Source organism: Simochromis diagramma, unplaced genomic scaffold (genome assembly GCF_900408965.1).
Source record: "Simochromis diagramma unplaced genomic scaffold, fSimDia1.1 OVJJ01000531.1, whole genome shotgun sequence".
NCBI lineage: Eukaryota > Metazoa > Chordata > Actinopteri > Cichliformes > Cichlidae > Simochromis > Simochromis diagramma.
This window is the reverse complement of record NW_024387353.1, coordinates 965,604-979,144: the sequence shown is the minus strand read 5'-3', so window position 1 is coordinate 979,144 and position 13,541 is coordinate 965,604. Positions and strand designations below refer to the sequence as shown.

Here is a 13,541-nt window from a genome sequence, read left to right as displayed (position 1 = left end):
AGGAGATAAGGAACTAAAGTTGAGTACCATTACTGATGCTCTGTTGTCCGCTTGTGCTTAATTTAACTGGTTACATTAGCCCTCTGCACTTTAAGTGACTTTAGTGTCACTGTAAAATCATTTTGAACTGTGGAATAATTCAATCAATCTGTACGCTGTCTGTACAGACATTGTACCTGATCATTATGCAAGTACTTTTGACAAACTAAGTTTTCACATATGCAACAGGTTATGTTCTGAAAAGTGCAGTAAAAGCGTCCCAACAATTCTTACATCAAACACAGCAACAGTGAGAGAAAGCATCGTTATTGCGTTTCATTCATGACAATTTTAGTAGTTGGGTCAAAAATCTTTGCAAACCTCCAAAGAAAACTAGTTGGTAAAAGTGCAGCTACGAACTACTGAACATTTGCGGTTTGCTCCGTTCGTGCTACGATGGCTCTCTAATTTTAGGGACAAATTGTTATCTAGTGCAAAACTCATCAATGATGACATCAATGATGACATCAATGGCAAAATCAGAGACAATGACAATATTTGGAGGCCAAAAGTGAACACAACAGATTTCCCTCCCTGTGACTGTTTTTTGTTTTTGTTGTATTGCTTGTGTTAGCTATGTTATGCTGAAAAGTAATTTAAGAGAAAGTGAATTGCACAGATACACACACCTACCAGATGTAAAGAAGAATAAAGTAATAGGAGAAAAGAAGGAAATAAATAAATGTTTTAAAAAAATATAGATTTTTAAGTGATAATATAGAACAACACAACTAACCAACAGCTCAGCTGCAGACAACATGATTACATCTTTGACTACATTGCAGCAGTCTTTATACTGCCTTTAAGTAAGCACCTGCAGCAGTGGATAGGTGATTTTTGCTCACTGCACATCAATGGTATGGGAGCAGGTTAATGACAGGCGATCTTTTCTATAGTTCCATCTTAATGTCTAATGCCAGGCCACTGATCACCAATTAGTGATGTTTCGGTCGCGAACGAAACAGCTCTTACGAGTGTAGGTAGTTACACTCTCAGTAGCACAGGAACAGAGCAGGAGGGAGAGACAGAGAGCCAGGGACAACATCACATTAGAAAGGTATAGTAATCATCCACAACTATTTTCAGTTGCAGATGACAAAGGATTCAGAAAGTTTATTCATGCAGGTCCATATGACAGAGAATGTGCATCTTCTTTTTTTTTTCATATTATAATTTATATTTAATTGTGTTGTGGTTTGCAGTGTTTTGTGTTGTTTCACTTTAAATTTGTAAAAGGAAAAAGCTGAAAATTTAAATAGTTAAAAGTTGAACTGTGAATAGTTGGTTTTTGTATTATATTATTTATTTATTACATTTTATGTGGAGTGAATAAATAAAAGTATATTTATGGTGGCTCCTACAGACAAAGCACGTACGAACTCCAAAACACGTACAAACTCCAAAACGTGTACAAACTCCAAAACACGTACAAACCCCGAAGCACATACCAATTCCAAAGCACGTACAAACTCCAAAAAGCACGTACAAACTCCAAAAAGCACGTACAAACTCCAAAAAGCACGTACAAACTGAAATGCGGACAAACTCTGAAATGCGGACAAACTCTGAAGCACGTACAAACTCCAAAACACGTAAAAAAGACAACAGAATGCTAGGTGCAGTGTTGAGCTTTTGTTACCTAGTGGCTACACAAGCCAGGAAGTAACAATAACAGGAAGTAACAATTGTGTATCAATACACAAACAATACACATATGCTTTCAATTGTGTTATTTAAGTGATCTAGGTAGCTCTGTTTTGGAAGCTCAGTTAATGCTAGAAATGTGTTTTGGAGTTTGTACGTGCTTTGTCTCTAGGGGCCACCGTATATATTTATATATAAACATATATAAATAAAACCATTTTTTTTACATTAGTAATTCTTTTGTGCATAATTTTATATTATTGTTAATAATAAATTAATTAAAGCAACAAAACAACCTGAAAGAGCTGGTTGGGAGCCGAAAAAGCTGGATCTTTTTAGTGAGCCGAGCTGAATTTTTCTAGATAATATTCACAAAGGTAGGACGGTTTGCCACTTAATTTCGTGTGCGCAGAAACAACGGGTAGGATGGTTTGTCAGGTAGGATGGGTAGGATGGTTTGTCAGGTAGGATGGATTCCCAGGACACCGGTTCTCCAAAAAGAGACGGAAATCCCACCACTGTAACCAATACCATCACGTCTGGGAAGAGTCTTAAGAGCGGGATTAACGTGCATCACTAAAAGAGAGAAAACTTTAATACAAGCCAGGTCTGTGGAGTGGAGTGGGGGCTTATCATAAGTGGACATAAGAAGGACAAGTGGTTGTTTTTCTCATGTTGTCAGTATTTGTTGTAAATGCTGCCTTTTATGAATGCATTTAAAATGTGTTGTGGCCACTGAGTTAAATCCGGCAGATTGAGCAAAATCTGTGCAGCAGTGAGATATGAGACGAGACCATAAATCCACCACTAAAGCAACACTCCTGCAGGCCCGTTTACAAACTACCACCACAGGTCGACAAACAGCGGGTACAAGGAAAAGCTGATCGCTTATATGGTTTTTTTTTTTTTTTTTTAAAAAACAACAACTCGGTGTACATACCGTGCTTTATATGTATGTAATCCCTTTGTTCTGATGTTCTCAAATATATCCTCGCGAAGAACTTCTTGCAACCTACAGCTTTGCTAAGGGAAAAGAAACGCTAGCCACGTGACCCAGCGCAACGTGTTCCGTTTCGATGGGCTGCCTTCAAAATAAAAGTACGAACAGAAACGACAACTTTCAAGATACTGTAGTAATTCCACCAACGCATTCCGTCATTCCGTGCATATTATTATTATTATTATTATTATTATTATTATTATTATCAGGGATAAGCACTTTCAATTTTTTATTTACGTTTTAGAAAAATACAACTGCAAGTTTTAAATATGTTATTGAGTGTGTTATTTTTATTGTTTCAACCATATTATTAACCATGTATACTTCAGTTTCAGTGAGACAGATTTTGAAAAGTTTCGTTACATCTTTCTCTGTAATGGATTATGGTGACTGCAGGATAAGTGTACTATAGTTAATTTTTCACACGATGGCGCTCTTTCCATAGGAAAACAATTCCTATATTAATGTCCTTGATGATGATCAGTTATATCTTTTTTTTTTTTCCACTATAACACAGCCTGAATTTTAATACACATGTTTATGTGAAATGTGTCTTACACCCCATCACCAATTCTGCACAGATTAATTTTACATTATAAAAATAATATTTATGTTGTGACTGTGAGGAAGCATGGGAAAAGGGGGAAATAAGGTATGATTGATGTTTCTCCCTGAAATAAGTACGGAGCCCTGTCACTACCCGATCTGAAGAGGGGGGCCAAAATGGCGGAATAAGCGGTTGTACAATCTGCAGGTCTGATTAGGAAACGTCATTTTGATGTCCTGAAAAGTACTTTATCGACAAACAGTTACTCCAAAAGGAAGTAGAAGGCAAGCGAAACCCCCTGGAAGTTACTTTGAAAGACCCTCAGACGGACACAAAGATAAACATAGAGCGATAAAAATGGCTAACCTCAAGCTAGCAGTTAGCCTTTCCGATCACAATTACAACCTTGCTGCTATGAAAGAAGCATGTGAGGAGGAAGATATAGAAGAGATGGAACTTCAACAAGAAATCGCAAGACCCATGGGTGACCACACTCCGTTACCAAGTCCCAATCCCAAAAAAATGAAAAGCAAAACTACCGGGAAGCAGGTGAGCATTGGGAATATATATGAAGTTTTACTTGGCTTCACAAAAAGATGCGAGGAAAGGTTTGATTCGCTTGACAAGAAGTTGGAAGCCTTTGAACAACGCATTGAAGTAAACACACAGGCAACCAAAAGAAACAGAGACGAAATTGACAAGCTAGAGACAAAGGTGGAGTTGCTGTTAAAGGAAAACAAAGAATTGAAGGAGAGCTGTCTGGAGAGTGCACGGTACCGCAGAAGATGGGACCTCAGAATACTGGGTCTGACAGAGAAAGAAAACGAGAATACACGCGAAACAGTGATCGTCATTCTAACAAGAGTGGTTCCTGTGTCAGTGGAAAAACTGCAGCTCATGGTTGATACAGTACACCAACTGGGGAAGAAAGACAATGCTGTGAACAACAAGGTGCCAAGACCAATCATCATACAGTTCAGCATGAGGACGGCTAGGGATGAAGTATGGAGGAAATCCAAAGAGGCCAGGGTCTGCAAAGAACTGAACATAAAATTTAAAGAGGACTTCTCCAAAGAAGACCATGAAGCTCGGTTCAAGCTGTGGCCCAACGTGCAGGAAGCTCGAAACAACGGCAGAAGAGCATTCCTGAAGGAGGGTTATGCAATAATAGACAGTAAAAGAATTGATCCGTGAGATGCACTTGAAAAAGTCGCTACAAGTTAACTAATAAAAAAATATATATATATTAAAAAATAAATAAAAAATATGAGAGGGTCATATAGCAATGTCTTAGTTATATGTGAGCTATAGAGAGCTAGAATTGCTACTTATATAAAGGGGGTAGTACTGTGATGATGACATATGTAGGACACTAGGCTTATTCCTGCTTTAAGCACTCTTTTCTTCTAGTAAGTGCCAAAGAAGCCGATACTGTTCCTGTTTTGTATTGTGTTTTTGTTTTGTTTTTTCTTCATCTTATATATGGCTGTTCTATTAAGTTCTTTAAATGTTCGAGGCTTAAAAAACAATGTCAAACGTAAGGCCATGTTTCTATTCTGCAAAGAAATTAAGGCAAACATTTTGTTTTTACAAGAAACGCATTCTAGTAAGGAAGAGGAAACATTTTGGAAACATCAATGGGGAGAAAGTATTCTTTATTCACATGGTACTACTCACTCGGCAGGAGTGATGATTTTATTTAACAAATTTGCAGGGAAGGTTATTGATCATAAAAGCGATGGAATGGGACATTGGCATTCTATCATGGTGTTGGTAGAAGTCTGTGAACAGAAAATTATTCTTATCACCGTGTATGGATACAATAACAGGTCTCTAAATAGAAACATGATGTTAAACTTAAGTAAATTAATTGCAAATTGGAGTACTACATATGGTTCTACCCAGGTAATAACTGGAGGCGATTTTAACCTGGAACCTAACTCATGGCTTGACAGGCAACCACAGAGAGGGAAACAACCAGAACATGCTAGCATTATTTGTGACTTTTGTACAACAACTAATATGATGGATTATTGGAGGATGACAAACCCAAATACGAAGAAATACATGTGACTTGTTGGTTTAGTCCAACAAATAAGAACGTATGTTCAAGACTAGATTATTGGCTTGTTTCCCAAACAGTATCATCATATGTTACTAAATGTGAAACTCAATCAACCCCACTTACTGATTATTGTCTGATAAGTCTCTCATTATATCTACGTAAACAACAAAGATATGAGAACTTATGAAAATTTAACAATAGTTTATTACAAAACAAAGATTTCTGTACACAAGTTTAAAAAAAATTCATTTAGAAATTAACAATATGATGATGACTAATGTCAGTAAATGGGAATGGTTTAAATATAGTGTCAAACAACTAGCTATAGAAACGGGAAAGAAAGTGTCTGCCCTACCCATATGTAAACAGAAAAATCTAATCGAACAAATACATTTATTATGTGGTAAGCCTTGTATGACTGCAGAAGAGTCAGAATGCTTACAATCTTTACAAAATCAACTAGATGAGGTGTACATGATAGCCTTAGCATATGCAAATAGGATTAAGAGCATCTTAACCAAACTAACTGATGAGTGTCAATCAGTGTTTATTAAAGGAAGGCAGATTCATAATAACATAAGATTAATATTAGATATGATTGACTACCGATCCTTTATCAATTCAGAAAGTTTAATATTATTTATTGACTTTTTTAAAGCATTTGATTCAATAGACCATAATTTTCTATTTAGATCTTTAGAACTTTTTGGATTTGGAAACAAATTTTGCAAAGTGATCAAACTGTTCTACAAGCAGATTTACAGTTATGTTTCGCTCAATCCAGGCATAACACCTAGGATAGACGTATTCCGTGGAATTCGACAGGGTTGCCCAATTTCTCCAAAATTATTTATTCTTTGCACTCAATTAATGGCCTACCTCATTGTGAACCATTCAGGCATCGAAGGAATAAATATTTTTGGTACTGAACTGAAAATAAGTCAGTTTGCAGATTACACAGTAATATTTTTAAAGGATAAATTAATACCCGAGAAAGCGTGGAATGTAATTTAAAATTTTTCTAAAGCTTCAGGCTTGTGTCTGAATCTAAACAAGTGTGAACTTTTGCCACTTTATGATTGTTTGGAAAATAACATGAGGACAATTCCAGTGAAAAATGAACTCAAATATCTAGGCATTTATTTAAATAAAGATATCAAAACTAGAGAGTCAAAAAACCTAAAAGACAAAATTGATGGTATGTCCAAAACACCAAATCATTGGTTAATGAGAGATATCACAATTTTTGGACGCAATATATTATCCAAATCAGAGGGTGTCTCAAAGATGGTTTATCCAGCTTACTCATTATACATTACCTCAAAAAGTATTAAAAAGATTAACTCCATAATCTATCAATTCATTTGGCGCAATAAAACACATTACATTAAAAAATCACAACTCGTCAAAGATTACACCAAAGGTGGTATAAAGACAATTGATTTTCAATCAATGGTTGGAGTATTTAAAATTAACTGGATAAAAGCCTTCCTCTTGAAACCTGACTCCATATGGTTCCATATCCCTAAAAATATTTTCAAAAAGGTGGGAGGGTTGGATTTTCTCCTGAAATGTGATTTTGATATATTGAAGTTGCCTGTGAAACTGTCAGAATATCATAAGCAGGTCTTGTCTTATTGGAAATGGTTTTTGCCCATAACTTCACGCCACATTGCTCCACCTTGTGGAATAACAGGACCATTACAATTAATAGGAAGTCATTGTTCATTAAAGAGTGGTATGAAAAAAACATAATCTTTATAACAGATTTACTTGATGAAAGGGGGCGGTTTCTCCCAGTGGGTGTTTTCAATGCAAAGTTTAACATTCAGTGTTCCCTTAGAGAATATAACAAGGTCTGTAAGGCGATCCCCTTACCTCTGTTAAGTTTGATACAAGGCTATTTATATTACTCTAAGGGACAAATTAGTTTACCTTCTTTACAGCTAAATCAGATTCCTTTAACTAATAAAAAGTGTAATAATAAAATCATAAACAATATATTTAAAAATGAATTATTTCATGATTTTAACAGTAACACAAAATTAAAAGGGAGTAACGTTAAAATAACATACACACTTTTTAAAATGGCCTATCCCCCCCAAAGTCAAAGAAATGCAATTTAAAATAATTAATGGATATTACCCAGCAGCTGAAATGCTTAAAAAAGGTTTGGGTTTGAGGTGGAGCCATGTGGATTTTGTTTGCAAAATGAAGAAAGTATTGATCATTTGTTTTTTTCCTGCTCAGTAACGACTGACTTCGGCAGGATTTGGTAGACTGGTTGAGTGTAAGAATAGATGGGATGACCCCACTGACTCTAACACAGGTTTTATACAATAATGGCGAGGAACTTGCCATGCTCCACAATATGGTAATAATTATGGGCAAATACCACATTCATAAGTGTAAATGGCAAAACAAAAGACCTTCCCTAAGTGCATTGAAGATTGAATTAAAGTCTTTTTTGTCATCTTTAGAATTACTGAAGGATTCATGTAAAGATGCTGCTTTGATATGTGAAAATGGGACCCAGTATCTATCCTTTTAATGAATATGTTTCGTTTGGTGTACCAAATAAGCCGCATGTATGTTAAAGTGTTCACGGAAAGGATATTGTTAAATGCAGTGTTGGGTAAGTTACTTTAAAATAGTAACTTAGTTACATTACTAGTTACTTCTCTCAAAAGTAACTCAGTTACTTCAAGTTACTCGTTACTTTCAAAGTAACTAGTTACTAGGGAAAGTAACTTTGGTTTTACTCAGAATTCTCTTGTTAATGTGTTTCTTCCATAACTTTGCCAGTCTTCTAGCTTGCTTACTTGCCACAAGTGCACTGTGCCACCTACCAATAGAAAGGAAAAGATAATGTGCATATTTCCACGACAGAAATCCCACGCCTGGACCGTCATTGACTGCTGCCATGATTCTAGCCTACGTCACAGCGTCAAGCGCGCCTTTTACATCCAACACAAAAACTGCAGTCGTGGTGCTTTCGATTGTACTCAGAACTCGGAAATTCTGCCTTCTGAATAGGAAGATGTAGGTAACACCAGACTGCAGATGAGCTGCATACAGAGCTGGACTGGGACAGAAAATCGTCCTGGGCATTTTGACTAGAGACCGGCCCACCATTATAGGAAAAATCATAAAGCCTTTGAATGAAAATAAACACTGTTGTGACAGTGATGTACACTGTCTTGATGGTGTATATGCATCAATCTATCAATCGTTTGTTGTAAGATTCAGATAATTATTTTTTAAAAGCTAGACATTTTAAATGAGAATAAGAAAGAAAAGTATTTCTTTGTGCCCCCCTTTCCCTGTTAATGCCCTACATGCCCCCCTGGCAACACTTTGCTAGACCCGCCCCTGCACAGTTACCAGCTGTCAGCTACCTAAAAAAGGATCCTGGTGTTATTTGTCTCTCAGAAACAGTTCATAACTTCCCTTCAACTCATTCATGTCACCTAAAAGGTAAACCTGTTTCTCCATCATTGTTCAGCTCTGATGATCCAGTAAGGACATCTCCTGGTTTCATCTTCATGTTTCCCTCTCACCAGATAACCAAACCATATCATGACCAGCAGCTTTTTTGCAGCTGTGGCTCCAGCAAACATCAGCTGATACTAGAAATTAATATTAAATAAATTCTAACAATAGCTGATCAAGCTGTTGTTTAGCGCAACATCGGCTGGTTTCCTCTTTCGGCGCAAAGTGAGCGATAAACAAACAAGAGAGCCGATCAGCTGATCATTGATCAGTTTCATGATTGAAGCAGAAACGGGAGAGGGAGGGGGAGAGAATGAGAGAAGAAGAGGCAGCTGTGCAGCAAAGACAGAGTAACTCCAGCTTTGTGCCTTTTTCATTGTAGCTGAATTACGGGACAAACTGTTCCGTTTCACCTCAATAAGAAACGCGTAATATTTTCTCTGAATACCAGGCGGGACGGTTGGCAACTCTAATAACTTATGAACAAAATAAAGTTCAACATCATTAACTTCATAGCACCCACCCAGCTGTATAGAAACTCCGTCATGCTAGCTAGCACGCAGTACGGAAAAAGTCAGAATAACGAAAATAGACTCCACCTAAACTTGGTTTATATCTGACCCAGAGAGACTGCAGGTCATAACTTCTTACCTGAAGTTCAGTTCACACTTGGACCAGCGGCCGCCTCGGGTCTCTTTTCCTTCTGCGTCCCTTTTCCTTCATCCACCTGCTGGCCTCCACTTGCTAATGTTACTGAATCTGTGGAAGCTCCACGATAGCCACCACACGAAGTAACGAGTAACGACCCTATCTAAATCCCAGTAACGAGTAACGCGTTCCTGATTTTGGCATAATAACTAGTTACCGTGCTCGTTACCACAATAATAGCATAGTTACTGTAACGCGTTACTTAATAACGCGTTAGTCCCAACACTGGTTAAATGTCATAAGAATGGCCTTCACGCATATTTATATTGTTTTTTTGTTTTTTTCTGTTAGTCTTCTCCTATTTCTTTTGTTTTCTTACTCAACATTTCAAGATGTTGTTGCACCAATGTTGTCTCCCAATGAGAGATTGTAAATGTGTGCAAAATGTAAATGAAAAAAAAAAAAACGTCACTACCCGATCCGTACCAGAAACCCGATCGGTACCCCGCATGCGCGAAAGATGTCTACTTCCGATCGAAGCGTTTTACGATAGTTACGGGTCAGAGTATATGTTAAGATGTTAAGAATAACAAATATCTCTTAAAATGTTTCGAGTAATCAAACATTTCAATATAATGTAGACAAAAATGAAAAATAAAAAGATAGTTATGGATCAGGAGTGGATGCGCATGTGCAAAGTCGGACCGTACTGTCACTACCCGATCCGTAACCCGATCGTTACCCCGCATGCGCAAATCTTACATCACTTCCTCTCTTTGCCAACATTGCGACATTCAATCGCGCATGTGCAGGGGTTTTCTTCTTCTGTTTGTTTAATGGCAGTTTACTCCCCAGTGTACGAGGATACTGCCACCTGCTGACCGAGCGAATGAACCCTATTGTAAACTGAATTAGCGTCATTACAAACATGTGTTAAATTTGATTTAGTGATAGTCAAGTGTGTTTATGCTTGTCTGCAGTGTTGGGGAGTAACGGAATACATGTACCGCCGTTACGTATTTAAAATACAAAATATGAGTAACTGTATTCCGTTACAGTTACCGTTTAAAAAGGTGGTATTCAGAATACAGTTACTTTGTTGAAATAAATGGATTACACGGCGGTACTTTCCTGTTTCATATTGTGGGGGGTCAGGACTGTTTGGGTTTTGTTTGACAGCTACGTTCTGTTGTTCCAGGTGGCAGCGTTATGGTTGCCATGGTTACAGGGTGACGCTCTCTCTCTGCGTGTTTCCTGGGTGAGAGAGCGCCTTTTTGTTGTTGTTGTTGTGTTATGCTAATAGGCAGAATGCTACAGGTATAGCTCTAAAGAATGTAGCCTCATGGGCAGTGTAGTCCGTGCTGCTGGGAGAATGGACTCCCATACTCGTTATGTGTCTGTGAGCGCGAGAAGGGAGAAAAAGGCGAGTGGAAAAGTACGAGCTGTCACTGAGCAGAAACGGGAGCTGGAAGCATGTAAATATAATAATAACCACTGCAGCCAAGAAGAGTGCCTGACGAGCCCAGCCCGTGTTTTCCTCCGAAACAATAAGTTCCGTTGGAGCAGCCTTTCAACACCTCTCTTTGCCTCTCGCTGGCAAAGTTGACCCAGACAACAAAGTAAAGCTAGTTTTCAGCTACGAGCCCGACACGAACCCGACGTATTAGCCAGAGGTCCCTTTACTATGGTTCGGAGCCGCGGACCTTCAGTAACAGTAATAAATCACAGCAATAGTACATTCATGTAGTTGTAAACAGCATGATAATATATTAAGTAATCCAAAGTATTCAGAATACGTTACTCTCATTGAGTAACGTAACGGAATACGTTACAGAATACATCTTGGGGCATGTATTCTGTATTCTGTAATGGAATACATTTTAAAAGTAACCTTCCCAACACTGCCTATAGCTGCAGAAAAGGCTAACGTTGTTATCTTTTTACAAAAAAACAGCTAAACATGAGAGGTTTTTGGACAGAGAGTGTGTTCTCCATTCTTTAAGCACCGGTTCAAGCACCGTTTAAGCACCGGCACCGTTTCAAAAGTACCGGTTTGGTACTGGTATTGGATAAAACCTATACGATACCCATCCCTACCCGCAAGGGACATGGGAGAAAAAAAATTAAGATGGGCTTTTGCGACATCTCGCAAAAGTTTTGCGCGTTTTGCGACATCTCGCAAAAGTTTTAGCCGCATTCTTCGGAGGCCGCCAGCTCGAAGCCGACCGGGAGGTCGAGGCACGATGTACCAGGAGAGCAGTGTTTCCCCCGGCTGAAGTAGGTCTCGACCTCCTGTTAGCTTCGAGATGGTGGGTGTCAGACATCTACGGAAACGTCGGAGCACTTTTGCAAATATGTGATGTCTTGTAAACCGAGCAGATATTTGACGTTTACACAGCTGCATGTACGCCTCAAAATATCTTAAAAGTTTATTTTGTGACCCAGAAAGAGTAATATTACAAATAAGTACCTGCCGCCGCTGTTGGAATTCAACTTTTGTGAGATCCCGAGTTTGTTTTGCGAGATCCCGAGTTAGTTTTGCGAGATGTCGCAAAAGTTCATCATAATTTTTTTTTCTCCCATGTCCCTTGCGGGGCTCCGTAAATATGCATTCTGCCAAATAATTATTATACTAAGTCATAAGTAATAATATCATAAGTGCCCTCTTTATTACTAAAATTAGGGGTGGGTTTTGATTATCGATTTATCGATTAAAATCGATTCTGGCTTGGATAACGTGATATCGATTCATTAAAATCCTGAATCGATTTTTTAATATAAATTTATTTTGCCGGAAACGCCAGAATCTCAGTTTAAACCTCACAAAATTTCAACAACCACCAAACAGCTAAAACAGTAAAAATGTTAAATGGTAAATGGCCTGCATCTGTATAGCGCTTTTCTAGTCCCTAAGGACCCCAAAGCGCTTCACACTACATTCAGTCATTCACCCATTCACACACACATTCACACACTGGTGATGGCAGCTACATTGTAGCCACAGCTGCCCTGGGGCGCACTGACAGTAAATGAGAGCAAGTACACAAAGACGTAAACACAAAGTGCGGATCCGCCGACGGATCAGAATCAGTGAGATGTCGCCTTTCTCACCCAATGGCATGGACACGGTCGGGGCTGAAAGCCGACAGCTCGCTGATTCTGATGTTTCGGTGGGTCCGAGCTTTGTGTTTACGTCCTTTTTGCGCTGATTCTAAAGCTGTTAGTTTTATCTCTCTCCAAACAATATTGACTGAACCAGCAGCAAAAGAAGATCCAAACTACGCTTCACATAAACATCGTCATGGATTCTCTCTGACTATTGCTGTTTTGCTTCCACCACGATAAAATCACACTTCATTCACAGCTCTCTCTCTCTCTCTCTTGCTCTCTCCGTATACTTCAAGAACAGTTTCAGTCTAAAAATCTGTTTTCTGCATTATTCGCTTCCTTGTTATGCACAAGTCTACCGTTGTTTACAGCGCTGTCGGACGCTGTTTTTTTCCTTTTACTTGCTTCCGAAAAGAAAGCCTAATTTCTGCTGTTCAATAGGCTTCTGAACAAATGTAAACTTTTTAAAAGTATGCAAAATGCAAAACGCTTAGCTGTGTCTTTAGTAAAACCGCTGTAACTTCAGAGGTAATGTTCATATGTTCATCAGTGTTGGGACTAACACGTTATTAAGTAACGTGTTACAGTAACTACGTTATTATTGTGGTAACGAGCACGGTAACTAGTTATTATGCCAAAACCAGGAACGCGTTACTCGTTACTGGGATTTAGATAGGGTCGTTACTCGTTACTTCGTGTGGTGGCTATCGCGGAGCTTCCACAGATTCAATAACATTAGCAAGTGGTGGAAGCCAGCAGGTGGATGAAGGAAAAGGGAGGCAAGAGGAGAGACCCGAAGCGGCCGCTGGTCCGAGAGTGTCAGGTGAACTGAACTTCAGGTAAGAAGTTATAACCTGCAGTCCATCTGGGTCAGATATGAACCAAGTTTAGGTGGAGTTTATTTTTGTTATGCTGACTTTTTCGTACTGCGTGCTAGCTAGCATGACGGAGTTTCTATACAGCTGGGTGGGTGCTATGTTACTGATGTTGAACTTTAT

General features: G+C 38.5%; 1 protein-coding gene across 2 annotated transcripts in view; it reads right to left on the bottom strand.

Annotated features, from left to right (window-relative positions):
• The window catches only part of LOC120718578, a 38,586-nt gene extending 35,829 nt beyond the window's left edge, over window positions 1-2,757 (bottom strand). For both annotated transcript variants that reach the window (XM_040007131.1, XM_040007132.1), the window contains exon 1: window positions 2,624-2,757. The gene's annotated coding sequence lies outside the window, so the exon portion shown is untranslated. The remainder of the gene's footprint in view (window positions 1-2,623) is intronic.
• Between the last annotated feature and the right edge of the window lie 10,784 nt (window positions 2,758-13,541).